Source organism: Eleutherodactylus coqui, chromosome 13, assembly GCF_035609145.1.
Source record: "Eleutherodactylus coqui strain aEleCoq1 chromosome 13, aEleCoq1.hap1, whole genome shotgun sequence".
In the NCBI taxonomy this organism is placed as follows: Eukaryota; Metazoa; Chordata; class Amphibia; order Anura; family Eleutherodactylidae; genus Eleutherodactylus; species Eleutherodactylus coqui.
This window is the reverse complement of record NC_089849.1, coordinates 11,875,483-11,892,797: the sequence shown is the minus strand read 5'-3', so window position 1 is coordinate 11,892,797 and position 17,315 is coordinate 11,875,483. Positions and strand designations below refer to the sequence as shown.

The window sequence follows — 17,315 nt, the reverse complement described above, 5'->3', positions numbered from 1 at the left end:
AGCCGCGGTAAATTCAGCACCAGAATCAGCGCAGCTTTGTGCGGTTTTTGATGCGGAATGAAAATGGCGTAATTCTGCGATAATTTCACATCAAAATCCGAAATAAGACTTGCAGATTTTGGTATGAATTAAGAGAGGTTTCCAATGAGCGCACGCGCAGAACGCACGAGATAGCGCATATCTGCGCATTTTACTGTACTTTTTCGCACTACCTTGCACATTAGCGCGCAACACAACCGTGCCCCAAGTTGAAAAGGTTTTGCAGCCTAATTTAGTCCTTGATGCGTTCTTCTCCCAGTGAAATTGCCCAATCGCACGGATCTTGGGTGCGCGTCTTGTGCAACCCCCATAGACACCTATGGGGCCTTTGCTGCATAAATGCGCACTAAAGTAGAGCATGCTGCGTTTGTTTTTTTGCAAGTGCAAAAGCGAAAATGTTTCATGTGTATTCGCAGCGTATTTAGGCAGCCCCATTATTGTCAATGGACTATTTTGGTACGTTAATGCGCCAAATGCATTATATGCGCCAAAAATAGCTAATTGACAGGGATGTATTGCAGCCTGTGTGTATGCAGCATATTCACGGGCCAAAATACGCTGATTCCCTGCGTACGTCTGCCTATCGGTATTTTTTTTAAGCAGAAACGCTACTGTACTGCAGTATATTATGGCAGAGCCCCCTAGTGGGAATAAAAATACAGAGTTCCGTGTCCCGAATGTCGCTGACCCGCAGGGGCAAACAGAACAGGTCGGGGACCAGATATCAGCAGAAGGGTGAGGCGGGTATTACTTCTTTTATATTTTTCCACCACCTGAGGCCGGTTTCCAAATGTTTTAGGGGTACTGGACCGCCCCTTCAGGACTGGAAACTGCAGACGTTGTGTTCATCACACAAAGACCTAATGATTTTTATTTAATGACCCCACCCCAAACGAGCTGCTATTACAACTATTACATCTGGGTCACTAGAGCATATTGTCTCACTGTACCCTGGGTGCCCTCTACTAATGACCTGGGCGCCTTTAAGAGCCTCTTATTGCAGGTAGGTATAAATTATGGGCATGTACAAGTTCTAACACGATGGGGATCCACTACAGGGAAGGGCCACTGACTCAGAAGCTCCACCTCAGAAGGACTAGAGGAATACCCCAGCAACAGCCAGGTCCCCGTCCATGGGACACATGACAGGTAATTAAGGTCACCTCCCGCCCTGGCACTGGGTTAATGACTTGACGTGCAAATATATAAAGTCTTCTGGTAATGAAAGTGTTCATTAAGGCGATTAGACGCCGCCGGGTGTAGTAGTATGGCCTCCGCCACCCTGACTCACTGCAAGGTCAGAGTCACTCATCCATCCCGTCACCCAGAGAAGAAGTGTCGTGACATGTACCTGAATCCAAAGTCAGATCTATACTGATGACATAACATGTAGTAATAGACTGCATATATGATGCATGCTGGTATAACCTGGGGATCCCCTGTATATAATTATATATGTACAGCTGTTATAAGTTATACATCTCCTGTATATAGTGATATGAGGCATGCTGGTATAACCTGGGGATCTCTTGTATGTAATTATATATGTACAGATGGTATACATTATACATTCCCCTGTATATAGTGATATGGAGCATGCTGGTATAACCTGGGTATCTCCTGTACATAATTATATATGTACAGCTGATATGTTATATGTCTCCTGTATATAGTGATATGGATTGTGCTGGTATAACCTGTGTATCTCCTGTATGTAATTATACATGTACAGCAGGTATATGTTATATGTCTCCTGTATATAGTGATATGGACCATGTTAATAGAACCTGGGTATCTCCTGTATATAATTATATATGTACAGCTGATATAAGATATATATCCTGTATATGATATGTGCCATGCAGGTATAACCTGGGTGTCTCCTGTATACAGTGATATGGATCATGCTGGTATAACCTGGGTATCTCCTGTATATAATTATATATGCACAGCTGGTATAAGTTATACATCTCCCTGTATATAGTGATATGGAGCATGCTGGTATAACCTGGGTATCTCCTGTATATAATTATATATGTGCAGCCGGTATATGTTATACATCCACTGTAATTGGTGATATGGACCATGCTGGTTTAACCTCAATATCTCCTGTATATAATCATATATATTCAGTAGAGATGAGCGAGCACACTTGAATAAGTCAGTTACTCGAGCAAGCCTCGCTCTTCTCGAGTAACTGCATTCTTGTCCAAGCGCGCTCAGGGGACGGGGCGGCGGGGGTGAGCGGGGGGTGAGAGAGAAAGGAGGAAGAGATCTCTCTCACTCTCTCCCCCGCCGCCCCCCAAGCACGCTTGGACAAGAATGCAGTTACTCGAGAAGAGCCAGGCTCGCTCGAGTAACTGACTTATCCAAGCATGCTCGCTCATCTCTAATGTACAGCTGATATCATCATATACAGGAGATGTATAGCTTATATGTACTATGCTTATATATACCGTGCTGGTATAACCTGGGTGTCTCCTTTTATATAGTTATATGGATCATGCGGGTATAACCTGCGTATCTCCTGTATGTAATTATATGTGTACAGCTGGTATATGTTATACATCTCCTGTTAATAGAGATATGTACCGTGCTGGTATAACCTGGGTGTCTCCTGAATATAGTGATATGGAGCATGCTGGTATAACCTGGGTATCTCCTGTATGTAATCATATCTGTACAGCTGGTATGTGTTATACATCTACTGTAAATGGTGATATGGAGCATGCTGGTATAACCTGGGTATCTCCTGTATGTAATCATATCTGTACAGCTGATATACGTTCTACATCTCCTGTATATAGTGCTATGGAGCATGCTGGTATAACCTGGGTATCTCCTGTATATAATTATATATGTACAGCTGGTATGTTATACATCCTGTACATGGTAATATGGACTATGCTGGTATAACCTGGGGGATCTCCTGTATGTAATCATATATGTACAGCTGGTATAAGGTATACATCTGCTGTAGATAGTGATCTTTTCTGTGTCACAGGAGCTTACAGTCTAGACAGGTGGGAATATGAGTATTATTTTGGGTAGCCATATAACACAGCAGGGTTGCTATAGGGAGTGACTTGATAGTCTAACTTCTCATTTCCCAACCAGTGTTATAGATATTACAGCCAAGCTAAATAAAGCCTCCTTCACCCGTCTTCTTCGTAGAATCCGCCTCTAGCTGCTAATTATAAGTATCTTTATTACCACAGACTATATATGGATGTATAAAATGCCAGCATTAGCAGGTTCTGGATGACAATGTCAGCCTTTGATGGCAGCCATCATTTACATATTTACAGGTCTGTCTGGAGGAAGTCATACAATAATACCAGCACTGATATTGCAACAGACAATGGGCGCTGCTCTAACTTGTCTTTTGTTTGAAGATGCTTTGCTCCTTCTTGCCTGTGGGTGGCAGTATATGCTATCATTTTGTATACATGTAACTCATCCAGAGAGCTGTGTGGTCAGGTAAAGCAGGGTTAACACATGAAGATTTTGTCTGCAATCAAAAGGACGATCTTATGATTCATTATCTGGTTGTCGGTAGAAGGATATGTGATTACTCATGCCATGTAACAAGGATTCTGAATACCGCCGTGGGCACAAACCCTTATGTACAGAAATCTGGACCCATCTGACCAGGAGATGTTTTCCTGCTGCTCAGTGATACAAGTTTTGCGCTCTTTTGCCCGCTGGAGTCTTTCTGTTTCTCTTAGACACAATGGCGCTGGAACCGGTCGTCTGCTGTTATATCATCCGTGCGGAGGAACGGCGAGTTGTGCGTTCGGACACGTTAGTTGGAGCTCCAGCGTTGTGTTCAGCTGACTGTGCAGCCTGTTGGTCAGAACGATTCCTGACATCCTCCTCCGACCCCTTTTGGTAACAAGTTGTTTCCGTCTGCAGGATCTGCTTTTGCTGGATGTTTTCCTCAATTATGCTAGACTAGTCAGGGCCCGGATTTCACTGCCAACCGTGTGTGGTTTTATTGTGTAACAGTATGGAGGGTATACCAGAAATGGTGTGGTCGAGGAAAAACATCCAGTGAAAGGGGATCCTGAGGATGGAGACAACTCGTCCCCGAAAGGGGTCAGAGGAGGATGTCAGGAATTGTTCAGTCACGTGCAGCCAAATACAATGCTGGGGCTCCAACTGATATGTCCGAAAGCCCAACTCAGCGTTTCTTAGCACAGATGGGCTATAACAACAGATGACCAGAGAGGCTAAACTCCAGCGGACAACAGAGCGCAAAACTTGTATCACTGAGCAGTGGAAAAACATCTCCTGGTCAGATGGATTCAGATTTCTGTTGCCCCGTGCTGATGGGAGGTCAGAATTTGCTGCAAGCGGCATGAATCGTTGACCCCTTCCTGTCAGCTGGTCAGAACATGTCAGCACCTCCATCTAATCTGCGGCGACTACAAGAAGCTTCTTGTCCGCAGGGGCCGGTATTTCTGCAGGATGATTTCATCACTGAGTGGAATCTACACTGCGATGACTTGCTGCAGCTCTGAAGGCCAAAGGAGTTCAAAGCGCCACTAGATGGGGGTCTATAATAAAGGGGCCGTTCAGTGTATATTACTGCACAATCTGTCGGGGTTACCATTCATGGGTCTGGGAAAGCTGGGTGATGAGGAGCTCTATTGGCGGATCTGTGAGATGATTAAAGAATAAACGTGAGCATTTCTGACAATGTAACAGAAGCGGACTTGTGGACTCACTGGTGACTACGGCTTTAGTATTACTCAGCTGTTGTGTCTGTGGCACTGACCCGTCCGGGGAGGCGGTGGTGACCGCACATTGCCCATGGTATTGTGCGCTCCACATCTGCTGCCATTCCAGGGACCGACTCGCTCTGCGCTTCGCATTTTCTGGACAGCAGCTGCTGTGTATAATTGGAGGAGGAGCTGCTGTGCTAATCAGCGAGCGCCGGCAACACGTGCGTCCTAGACTAATAATACACAGACGGGATCACCCCTGGGGGGTTTCATCATCCCCGTCCTCTCCAGACCCACACCCCATTAAACGTGGAAATGAAATTCTCTTTCCATAAAACTTAATTATCTCTGTGTCTGAGGCGTCGCAGGGCTCATCTCCTGACTCCTAATTTGTGTCATATTATGGCCGTAAAAGACACAAAACTGGAATGGATCCAGCGGGTGCAGATATGGGGGTGGGAGGGTGTCATTTTTGATATACAATCACATTTAAATTCCACCCTCCAGTTACTCACAGACCCACAAATAATGACTCTCCGAGGACCAAATGAGATGCACATGTAATTGTACACATCTATAATGGACCATGGATATTAGCCCAATAGCGGAGTATAACTCTCATCATCTGCCATATAACAATTGTTGTGGGTGAGGAAAAGTAATACAATACTAATACCGTATGATGGATCCTGCACAAAGATATCTCATCAGCCGTCAGTGACATAAAATGGGAAAAAATATACTTTACACAGTTCACATATAGAATCAATTCCCTGTTTACAAACATTACAGAAATTATCCTGTACTGATCCGAAATTGCTTATACCCCAGAGCTGCACTCACTATTCTGCTGGTAGAGTCACTGTGTACATACATTACTTATCCTGTACTGATCCTGAGTTACACCCAATATTCTACTTCAGAGCTGCACTCACTATTCTGCTGGTAGAGTCACTGTGTACATACATTACTGATCCTGAGTTACATCCTGTATTATACTCCAGAGCTGCACTCACTATTCTGCTGGTGGAGTCACTGTGTACATACATTACTTATCCTGTACTGCTCCTGAGTTACATCCTGTATTATACTCCAGAGCTGCACTCACTATTCTGCTGGTGGAGTCACTGTGTACATACATTACTTATCCTGTACTGCTCCTGAGTTACATCCTGTATTATCCTCCAGAGCTGCACTCACTATTCTGCTGGTGGAGTCACTGTGTACATACATTACTTATCCTGTACTGATCCTGAGTTACACCCTGTATTATACCCCAGAGCTGCACTCGCTATTCTGCTGGTAGAGTCACTGTGTACATACATTACTTATCCTGTACTGCTCCTGAGTTACATCCTGTATTATACTCCAGAGCTGCACTCACTATTCTGCTGGTGGAGTCACTGTGTACATACATTACTTATCCTGTACTGATCCTGAGTTACATGCTGTATTATACTCCAGAGCTGCACTCACTATTCTGCTGGTGGAGTCACTGTGTACATACATTACTTATCCTGTACTGATCCTGAGTTACATCCTGTATTATACTCCAGAGCTGCACTCACTATTCTGCTCGTGGAGTCACTGTGTACATACATTACTTATCCTGTACTGATCCTGAGTAACATCCTGTATTATACTCCAGAGCTGCACTCACTATTCTGCTGGTGGAGTCACTGTGTACATACATTACTTATCCTGTACTGATCCTGAGTTACACCCTGTATTATACCCCAGAGCTGCACTCGCTATTCTGCTGGTAGAGTCACTGTGTACATACATTACTTATCCTGTACTGCTCCTGAGTTACATCCTGTATTATACTCCAGAGCTGCACTCACTATTCTGCTGGTGGAGTCACTGTGTACATACATTACTTATCCTGTACTGCTCCTGAGTTACATCCTGTATTATACTCCAGAGCTGCACTCACTATTCTGCTGGTGGAGTCACTGTGTACATACATTACTTATCCTGTACTGATCCTGAGTTACATCCTGTATTATCCTCCAGAGCTGCACTCACTATTCTGCTGGTGGAATCACTGTGTACATACATTACTTATCCTGTACTGATCCTGAGTTACATCCTGTATTATCCTTCAGAGCTGCACTCACTATTCTGCTGGTGGAATCACTGTGTACATACATTACTTATCCTGTACTGATCCTGAGTTACACCCTGTATTATACCCCAGAGCTGCACTCGCTATTCTGCTGGTAGAGTCACTGTGTACATACATTACTTATCCTGTACTGCTCCTGAGTTACATCCTGTATTATACTCCAGAGCTGCACTCACTATTCTGCTGGTGGAGTCACTGTGTACATACATTACTTATCTAATACTGACCTGGAGTTACATCCTGTATTCTACTTCAGAGCTGCACTCACTATTCTGTTAATGGAGTACTGATGCTAAATGTATTGTATAACTTCCCACAGAAACCTGGGTTTTGCAGTTTCAGCCCTGCTGTAAGTTATATGCTTGTTGTAGTTACACACCTTGGCCTGCAGGGTACACAAAGACAAATTTGCTGCACTAAATCACTTGTGATAAATGCTCCATCGCCACCTAGTGGTAAATCCTGTCAATTTTCAAAAATCAGAGGAAGCCATATCACAACTTTATCTGGAATACCAAGATTTGATTCCCCTCAGGATGCTGCAGTCAAACATTTCTCCTCTTGTCTGATTTTCCTTCCTATGTGGCGATAGAAATATGTCATAACTTCCCTACAAGACCTGCAGTGCTGCCCCTTCTTGCATGCATAGTAAGTCGTTACTGTAGAAGTAAATGTGCTGGGTGCAGGCGCAGCTGGCCAAAATATAAAGTTCAGTACAATACAAGAAGTTAGCTCAGCGTCTCAGTTTTATTTTAAACCAGCATAAAAAGACTCCTTTCGGGGCAGCGCCCCTTCCTCAGTCATAGCTGAGGATACACCTAGTGTTGGCTATTGGTATGTGCATGATGTACCAGGCGGGGGAGTAAATGATAAAGAGAGGAGAACAATAAGGATAAAGACAGAGGAGAGAGAAGGAAAAGGAGAGAGAGAGTGAGAAAGAATTAAGAGAAAGGGGAGAGAGAAATGAAGAGAGAGAGAGAGAAGGAAAGAAAATGATAGAGATGAGAGGGAGAGAGAGAAGGATACAGAGGGAAACAAGAAGCAAATAGAGAGAAAAGGATAAAGAAAGGAATATAGAGAATAAAGAGGGAGGGAGAAACCGAAGAAGAGAGAGGATAAATAGGGAAAAAAGAAGAGAGTAGAATGAGGAGAGAAAGGCTGAAGAGAGGGATAAGAGAACATGGAGAAAAAGAAGGATAAAGAGAGAGATTTAGTCATTTATTTTTTGGCACAGGTGCCGTGAGAGGAAATGTTTTTGACCATTTGTTCTGCGAGGCAAAAAGGTTGTAAAACCCTGACATAAACCCCCGCCTTTACTTCTATGGGGGATCTTCACCTGGCCGGCTGCTGTCCACTCCTTACCAATGTGGGCTGCGGTGGTGTAATTCAGGTGGGGTGTTTTGAATGGCGCAGCAGTACAGAGTTGGAGGCAGGACACTTCTGCAACACACAGAAATCTACTGTACGTAACTGCAGCGACGGAGGAGCGGGCCCATAGCCGAGGAGATGGCGGGGGAGATAAAGACTTTGTCACGGGGCCTCTACCATCTCCTCCCCTGAGGGTAGCTCGGGACCCGACCAAGTTACTGCTGGGGAAGGTCACAGAAAAAAGTAACCGGAGGTTACCTGTAATCTTCTTGTCACCCGTGACGCCACCGTTCCGTCCTCTGCGGTGCATCTTGATGACAAAATAACTTAGTCCACAAAAAGGGAAACTTTCTGGACAAGTCAGGAGCAGTTGGTAGTTTGGCACAATTACACTCAGAGAAGGTGATGTGATGGGGAGGACTCTCGGGGCAATCTGGACAATCCACAGTCCTAGTTATCCATGTGATCCCACTCCCGGCGACTGTCTCTCTCCAACACTCTACCGGTTAACACTCATGCTTCTGGTGCCTTTTCTCTCTCAAGCAGCGGTCCTTCTTTCTCCCTCAGTGCTTAGTGATAGCACGGCATATCCTGGGTAAGGTAGGCCCAGGCCAAGCAGAAGGGAATCGCTCAGCTTCCTCCATTTTCCACACACAGACTGATCAATGTCTGTGGGGTTCACTCACTTGCAGACTAGACTCCAACTCCCCTGACTTGCATAGATCACCTTAGACTGCTCTTGTATACACATATATAAGACAGTCACATGATACATTAACCCATTCAGTGCTGCAAAGGTGCAATACACACAGCAAATGCACACTACAATTAAGACCCTGACAAGAGAATGGCACGAGACAGACATATACCATCATGGAGGGGCCCCGCTAACTTTGGGCCACTACATAACCTTCACAGAAGGGCTCAACCAAAAATTATGGAGCTGATGGTCCTAAGAATAAGTCTTTTATTGTCCCTACGCAGACCAACCAGCCTGTAAGGCCTCTGTAGATGCAATCTCTTTATTGACCAGTTTCTGCTCGGTGTCCGGTTTGTTGCATTACTATCAGGTAGCTGTCCCGACTCAGGGTCTATTCTTCTGCAGCGGTCTACCCGCCTGGGACATTCAAGCCTACTGCAGCTCCACATAGTGGCTGGGGCAAGGGCCAAAGAATTGACTCCCATGACCCGGTGGCACTAGCCCTTTGTGCCATCTTCCTTTTAATAGGAGCCTATAACCTTTGGGTCCTTAGGGGAGGAGTTTAGGTCCTACTCCAGTCCTCCATACTCTCTCCTGCTGACATTATTGATGGGGGGCAGTGCTTTTACCCTGCTCTCAGAGCCCCATGTAGTCTTCCCTTTCTCTTCCCTCCTGGATTCGTGACAGGGTTATGGGGCTTAGGCTGCGGTCCCACAGGGCATAATACCACCGAAATCTCGCTGAATAATGACCGCAGCGGGAACGCACAGAAATTCCGTAAAATTTCCACAGCAGAAAGGCAGCTTCAAAACCTGCGCCGTCCGGGGCGAGTTTTGAAGCGGCTTCACCAGCTGTATTCCGCTGCGGCCATCTCTCCCCATAAAGAGGAGAGAGCCCGCAGCGAAAACGGTGATAAAATTGACATGCCGCGGCTTTGAATTCCGCACGGAATGTCAGTTTCATCGCAGCTTGGCCGCAACGGCTTGTCCGCAGTATGAGGATGAGATTTTCGCAAATCTCGTCCAAATTGCTGCTTTCGCTCGGATTTAAGATTGCGAGTGGAAGTTTCATGTGGAAAGTCCGCACGGATATTCTGTGTCAATTCCGCCCAGTGTGAACCAAGCCTTAGAGCGGCAATCAGGCCGTTCCTGCAAGTGGTTCTAAGAGCTTCGTACTTCATCCTCACCACAAGCAATCCTGACGGGACTTCTGGTTAGAGCGGGGAGGGAATCTTCCTCTCTCACCATGTTCTGGCCCCTCTAGTTGTCTGAGGCCAATGTCTGCTCTTCTGGGCCCCACCTGTGCTATCTTCACTACAGCAGCCCACAGCTCAGGGGTCTTTACCGGGCTCTCTGTTGATGAATAGGCCCTTTTGAGGCTCCCTGTTTGCCACACGCCGGGGTGATTCCTTGGCAAAACGGTGGATCGTGAGCGGCAAAATATGGCTTCTCTTAGCTATTAGTTGTCCTCGGCTAGAAGGGGAAGGAGAGGTCAGAAGTGTAACAAGCTGACACGGGAGCAAAGAGCAGCACAGAGGAACATGAAGTTCTCAGGACATTTTTTTGAACATGGAGCTACTTTAAGAAATTTGTTCTGCTGGTGAGAACTGCTTTAAAATTAATTAGGGAAGAATGTGAGACGTCCGTCTCTATATATACCCGGCGCAGTAAATGTGTCAGACAGTGACGGAGGCGCACAGACCGAGCAGGTGCATGGCTGCTGGGAGGGGATCTTCTAGGAACATGCAGTCATCAGAGGAAGGTCGCTTTCCTGTCCAGTTACAGATTTAGTTGCACATTTCAGGCGATGTGTGAGCAGCAATAAAAGTATATATTATGTTATACTATAATATAACGGCTATTCTGATATGGTTAGAACCTTCATAATAAGTAAATTGAAAGGGTTTTTCCCAAAGAAGAACTTCTCCACAGGATGCAAGATAAGTATCTGATTGGTGGGAATCTGACCACTTCAACACACAACAATGATCACGAGATGGGAGGTCCCAAGTATCTCTGAATGAGAGGAGTAGTTTTTACACTTGTACAATACTCCTCAATTCATTTCAATAGAATTGGAGAAGACAGACAATCACTTACATTTATCCCAGACAAATATATATAAAATGTATATTTAATACTGCCCCCTATGTACAAGAATATACCTACTATAATACTGCCCCCTATGTACAAGTATATAACTACTATAATACTGCTCCTATGTACAAGAATATAACTACTATAATACTGCCCCTATGTACAAGTATATAACTACTATAATACTGCTCCTATGTACAAGAATATAACTACTATAATACTGCCCCCTATGTACAAGAATATAACTACTATAATACTGCCCCCTATGTACAAGAATATAACTACTATAATACTGCCCCCTATATACAAGAATATAACTACTATAATACTGCCCCCTATGTACAAGAATATAACTACTATAATACTGCCCCCTATGTACAAGAATATAACTACTATAATACTGCCCCCTATGTACAAGAATATAACTACTATAATACTGCCCCCTATATACAAGAATATAACTACTATAATACTGCCCCTATGTACAAGAATATAACTACTATAATACTGCCCCCTATGTACAAGAATATAACTACTATAACACTGCCCCCTATGTACAAGAATATAACTACTATAATACTGCCCCCTATGTACAAGAATATAACTACTATAATACTGCCCCTATGTACAAGAATATAACTACTATAATACTGCCTCCTATGTACAAGAATACAACTACTATAATACTGCCCCCTATGTACAAGAATATAACTACTATAATACTGCTCCTATGTACAAGAATATAACTACTATAATACTGCCCCCTATATACAAGAATATAACTACTATAATACTGCCTCCTATGTACAAGAATATAACTACTATAATACTGCCTCGTATGTACAAGAATATAACTACTATAATACTGCCCCCTATGTACAAGAATATAACTACTATAATACTGCCCCCTATGTACAAGAATATAACTACTACAATACTGCCCCCTATGTACAAGAATATAACTACTATAATACTGCCCCCTATGTACAAGAATATAACTACTACAATACTGCCTCCTATGTACAAGAATATAACTACTATAATACTGCCCCCTATGTACAAGAATATAACTACTACAATACTGCCCCCTATGTACAAGAATATAACTACTATAACACTGCCTCCTATGTACAAGAATATAACTACTACAATACTGCCTCCTATGTACAAGAATATAACTACTATGATACTGCCCCCTATGTACAAGAATATAACTACTATAATACTGCACCCTATGTACAAGAATATAACTACTATAATACTGCCTCCTATGTACAAGAATATAACTACTATAATACTGTCCTCTATGTACAAGAATATAACTACTATGATACTGCCCCCTATGTACAAGAATATAACTACTATGATACTGCCCCCTATGTACAAGAATATAACTACTATGATACTGCCCCCTATGTATAATAATATAACTACTATAATACTGCCCCCTATATACAAGAATATAACTACTATAATACTGCCCCTATGTACAAGAATATAACTACTATAATACTGCCCCCTATGTACAAGAATATAACTACTATAACACTGCCCCCTATGTACAAGAATATAACTACTATAATACTGCCCCCTATGTACAAGAATATAACTACTATAATACTGCCCCTATGTACAAGAATATAACTACTATAATACTGCCTCCTATGTACAAGAATACAACTACTATAATACTGCCCCCTATGTACAAGAATATAACTACTATAATACTGCTCCTATGTACAAGAATATAACTACTATAATACTGCCCCCTATATACAAGAATATAACTACTATAATACTGCCTCCTATGTACAAGAATATAACTACTATAATACTGCCTCGTATGTACAAGAATATAACTACTATAATACTGCCCCCTATGTACAAGAATATAACTACTATAATACTGCCCCCTATGTACAAGAATATAACTACTACAATACTGCCCCCTATGTACAAGAATATAACTACTATAATACTGCCCCCTATGTACAAGAATATAACTACTACAATACTGCCTCCTATGTACAAGAATATAACTACTATAATACTGCCCCCTATGTACAAGAATATAACTACTACAATACTGCCCCCTATGTACAAGAATATAACTACTATAACACTGCCTCCTATGGACAAGAATATAACTACTACAATACTGCCTCCTATGTACAAGAATATAACTACTATAATACTGTCCTCTATGTACAAGAATATAACTACTATAATACTGCCCCCTATGTACAAGAATATAACTACTATAATACTGCCCCTATGTACAAGAATATAACTGCTATAATACTGCCCCCTATGTACAAGAATATAACTACTATAATACTGCTATGTAGAAGAATATAACTACTATAATACTGCTCCTATGTACAGGAATATAACTACTATAATACTGCCTCCTACGTACAAGAATATAACTACTATAATACTGCTCCTATGTACAAGAATATAACTACTATAATACTGCCCCCTATGTACAGGAATATCACTACTATAATACTGCTCCTATGTACAAGAATATAACTACTATAATGCTGCCCCCTATGTACAAGAATATAACTACTATAATACTGCCTCCTACGTACAAGAATATAACTACTATAATACTGCTCCTATGTACAAGAATATAACTACGATAATACTGCTCCTATGTACAAGAATATAACTACTATAATACTGCCCCCTATGTACAAGAATATAACTACTATAATACTGCTCCTATGTGCAATAATATAACTACTATAATACGGTCTACTATGTACAAGAATATAACTACTATAACACTGCTCCCTATGTACAATATAACTACTATAATACTGCCCCCTATGTACAAGAATATAACTACTATAATACTGCTCCTATGTACGAGACTATAACTACTATAATACTGCCCCCTATGTACAAGAATATAACTACTATAATACTGCCCCCTATGTACAAGAATATAACTACCATAATACTGCCCCCTATGTACAAGAATATAACTACCATAATACTGCCCCCTATGTACAAGAATATAACTACCATAATACTGCTCCTATGTACAAGAATATAGCTACTATAATACTGCTCCTATGTAGAAGAATATAACTACTATAATACTGCTGCTATGTACAAGAATATAACTACTATAATACTGCCCCCTATGTACAAGAATATAACTACTATAATACTGCCCCCTATGTGCAAGAATATAACTACTATAATACTGCCCCTATGTGCAAGAATATAACTACTATAATACTGCCCCCTATGTACAAGAATATAACTACTATAATACTGCCCCCTACGTACAACAATATAACTACTATAATACTGCCCCCTACATACAAGAATATAACTACTATAATACTGCCCCCTATGTACAAGAATATAACTACTATAATACTGCCCCCTATGTACAAGAATATAACTGCTATAATACCGCCCCCTACATACAAGAATATAACTACTATAATACTGCCCCCTATGTACAAGAATATAACTACTATTATACTTCCCCCTATGTACAAGAATATAACTACTATAATACTGCCCCCTGTGTACAGGAATATAACTACTATAATACTGCTCCTATGTACAAGAATATAACTACTATAATACTGCTCCTATGTACAAGAATATAACTACTATAATACTGCCCCCTATGTACAAGAATATAACTACTATTATACTTCCCCCTATGTACAAGAATATAACTACTATAATACTGCCCCCTGTGTACAGGAATATAACTACTATAATACTGCTCCTATGTACAAGAATATAACTACTATAATACTGCTCCTATGTACAAGAATATAACTACTATAATGCTGCCCCCTATGTACAAGAATATAACTACTATAATACTGCCTCCTACGTACAAGAATATAACTACTATAATACTGCTCCTATGTACAAGAATATAACTACGATAATACTGCTCCTATGTACAAGAATATAACTACTATAATACTGCCCCCTATGTACAAGAATATAACTACTATAATACTGCCTTCTATGTACAAGAATATAACTACTATAATACTGCTCCTATGTACAAGAATATAACTACGATAATACTGCTCCTATGTACAAGAATATGACTACTATAATACTGCCCCCTATGTACAAGAATATAACTACTATAATACTGCCTTCTATGTACAAGAATATAACTCCTATAATACTGCCTCCAATATACAAGAATATAACTACTATAATACTGCTTCTATGTACAAGAATATAACTAGTATAATACTGCTCCTATGTGCAATAATATAACTACTATAATACGGTCTACTATGTACAAGAATATAACTACTATAACACTGCTCACTATGTACAATATAACTACTATAATACTGCCCCCTATGTACAAGAATATAACTACTATAATACTGCTCCTATGTACGAGACTATAACTACTATAATACTGCCCCCTATGTACAAGAATATAACTACTATAATACTGCCCCCTATGTACAAGAATATAACTACCATAATACTGCCCCCTATGTACAAGAATATAACTACCATAATACTGCTCCTATGTACAAGAATATAGCTACTATAATACTGCTCCTATGTAGAAGAATATAACTACTATAATACTGCTGCTATGTACAAGAATATAACTACTATAATACTGCCCCCTATGTACAAGAATATAACTACTATAATACTGCCCCCTATGTGCAAGAATATAACTACTATAATACTGCCCCTATATACAAGAATATAACTACTATAATACTGCTCCTATGTACGAGACTATAACTACTATAATACTGCCCCCTATGTACAAGAATATAACTACTATAATACTGCCCCCTATGTACAAGAATATAACTACCATAATACTGCCCCCTATGTACAAGAATATAACTACCATAATACTGCCCCCTATGTACAAGAATATAACTACCATAATACTGCCCCCTATGTACAAGAATATAACTACCATAATACTGCTCCTATGTACAAGAATATAGCTACTATAATACTGCTCCTATGTAGAAGAATATAACTACTATAATACTGCTGCTATGTACAAGAATATAACTACTATAATACTGCTCCTATGTACAAGAATATAACTACTATAATACTGCCCCCTATATACAAGAATATAACTACTATAATACTGCCCCCTATGTACAAGAATATAACTACTATAATACTGCCCCTTATGTACAAGAATATAACTACTATAATACTGCTATACACAATAATATAACTACTATAATACTGTCCTCTATGTACAAGAATATAACTACTATAATACTGCCCCCTATGTACAAGAATATAACTACTATAATACTGCCCCCTATGTACAAGAATATAACTACTATAATACTGCCCCCCTATGTACAAGAATATAACTACTATAATACTGCCTCCTATGTACAAGAATATAACTACTATAATACTGCCCCCTATGTACAAGAATATAACTACTATAATACTGCCCCCTATGTACAAGAATATAACTACTATAATACTGCCCCCTATGTACAAGAATATAACTACCATAATACTGCCCCCTATGTACAAGAATATAACTACCATAATACTGCCCCCTATGTACAAGAATATAACTACCATAATACTGCCCCCTATGTACAAGAATATAACTACCATAATACTGCTCCTATGTACAAGAATATAGCTACTATAATACTGCTCCTATGTAGAAGAATATAACTACTATAATACTGCTGCTATGTACAAGAATATAACTACTATAATACTGCTCCTATGTACAAGAATATAACTACTATAATACTGCCCCCTATATACAAGAATATAACTACTATAATACTGCCCCCTATGTACAAGAATATAACTACTATAATACTGCCCCTTATGTACAAGAATATAACTACTATAATACTGCTATACACAATAATATAACTACTATAATACTGTCCTCTATGTACAAGAATATAACTACTATAATACTGCCCCCTATGTACAAGAATATAACTACTATAATACTGCCCCCTATGTACAAGAATATAACTACTATAATACTGCCCCCCTATGTACAAGAATATAACTACTATAATACTGCCTCCTATGTACAAGAATATAACTACTATAATACTGCCCCCTATGTACAAGAATATAACTACTATAATACTGCCCCCTATGTACAAGAATATAACTACTATAATACTGCCCCCTATGTACAAGAATATAACTACCATAATACTGCCCCCTATGTACAAGAATATAACTACCATAATACTGCTCCTATG

General features: G+C 40.6%; 1 protein-coding gene across 1 annotated transcript in view; it reads left to right on the top strand.

Moving 5' to 3' along the window:
• Positions 1 to 1,129: 1,129 nt before the first annotated feature.
• Positions 1,130 to 17,315, top strand: part of SLC52A3 (solute carrier family 52 member 3) — a 70,543-nt gene continuing 54,357 nt past the window's right edge. Inside the window, exon 1 of the mRNA XM_066588025.1 lies at positions 1,130 to 1,188. The gene's annotated coding sequence lies outside the window, so the exon portion shown is untranslated. The remainder of the gene's footprint in view (positions 1,189 to 17,315) is intronic.